Raw genomic sequence first — 1,907 nt, 5'->3', positions numbered from 1 at the left:
CCCAGGGATTCCTCTCTTTCAGGGTGTCCTAAACAATCTGGGGAAAAATCCCTTGAGGCTGGAGAGATATTTTTAGTGGTGTGCTCAGTAACAGAAACATACCAGGGCAATGGTATGGGTCTCAGAGACTTTGACTCTTGACTACTTGGGGTTGAATTCCTTTTCCTCCTGGAGTACTCTTTAAGGAGCTTGGGGAGGTCTTTGCTCCCTTCCTTTGTTCAAAATGTTTAACCCTCATGCCCTGAACCCAGCTTTTCTCCTAGTTCTTTTTCTCCATCCTTTGTCTCTTGGACCTGTTAGTACTACATGCAGTATATTCCTGTTACCCAAAATAATTTTTGCTGAATTATATATAATTCATGTGTAATGTGGCTGTATTTCAATTAATATTTTAGTTTTCCTTATGCAATTCTTGTTCTTAAAAAAACCTTTTCAGTGAAGTTTGTATGATGGGTTTGATTTAACACACCTATTGCATTGCGCCCTTCTGGTGTAGACCATACCCAAGCCAGCCTAGAACCACACCAGCTGCAAAGGTTCTGGCATTGGCCCACTTGAATTTGTCTCCTGGCTCTTTCATTTACTTCTCTGTGGCCTCAGGCAGTTACTTAGCCTCTCTCAGTGTCTTTCCACATCCTTAACATGAGGATAAAGTGCCTGTTTTAAAGGGCTGTTGAGAGTATTAAATAAGTGAATTATGTCAGTTATTTGGCATATTACCTAACATTTTAGTTATATTAAAACATAAATATTACAGGGGCACCTGGGTGACTCAGTGTGTTAAAGCTTCTGCCTTCAGCTCAGGTCATGATCCCACGGTCCTGGGATCAAGCCCCATATCAGGCTCTCTGCTCAGTGGGGAGCCTGCTTCCACCTCTCTCTTTCTGCCTGCCTCTCTGCCTACTTGTGATCTCTGTCTGTCAAATAAATAAATAAAGTCTTAAAAAAACATAAATATTACATAATTATCAGAGTTTAGTTACTAGCCTAATGTTGACTGTTTTAATTGTGTGAACTTATGTACTTGTATGTGTTTCCAGTAAGAGGGGATCTAAGAATGTGAATATCTTTTTCTAGGGCTTTTCCTTTAAAAAGGGTATTTTCCTGGAAACCTCAGAAAGAATGATGCAGTGTGATCTGGGTCCTGCCCCATCCTTCCTCCCTCCCTCCCTTCTTCCTGTTACTTCTTTCTTTCTTTCTTTCTTTCTTTCTTTCTTTCTTTCTTTCTTTCTTTCTTTCTTTCTTTCTTTTCTTTTCCTTCCTTCCTTCCTCTTTCTTTCTTTCTTTCTTTCTTTCTTTCTTTCTTTCTTTCTTTTTCTTTCCTTTCTTTCCTTCTTTCTCTTTCTTTTCCTTCCTTCCTTCCTTCCTCTTTCTTTCTTTCTCTCTCTCTCTTTCTTTTTTAAAGATTTTATTTATTTTTCAGAGAGAGAGAGAGAGAGAGAGAGCACAAGCAGGGGGAGTGGAAGGCAGAGGGAGAAGCAGGCTCCCTGCTGAACAAGGAGCCCATTGTGGGACTTGATCCCAGGACCCTGGGATCATGACCAGAGCTGAAGGTAGATGCTTAACAGATTGAGCCATCCAGGCACCCTCCCCATCCCCTTTCTAAACTTCAGAAAATCACCATAGTTTTACATGTCTCTTAGAGCACAGCTTCAGGGGAATTGCAACATCTGAGTTGAGTTCCTCCAAGTAGTATGTTGCTTTTAACTAATTTCTTCTGTATTTCTGGATGCTGTGAATGAAAACCTTACTGGGATAACATAGCAAAAGAGCCAAGAACATAGTAAGGAGAAAACAGTAGAGAAATGGGATGAGGGTGGGGATGACTATGCTCCTAAATGGTTGAAAATCCCAAAGTTGCATTTGTTCCTTCTTTTTTTCCCTGACTTCAGGTGTCCTATGTAATG

This window comes from Lutra lutra, chromosome 4 (assembly GCF_902655055.1).
Source record: "Lutra lutra chromosome 4, mLutLut1.2, whole genome shotgun sequence".
Lineage (NCBI taxonomy): Eukaryota > Metazoa > Chordata > Mammalia > Carnivora > Mustelidae > Lutra > Lutra lutra.
The sequence above is the reverse complement of the archived record's forward strand: the minus strand, read 5'-3'. Positions refer to the sequence as shown.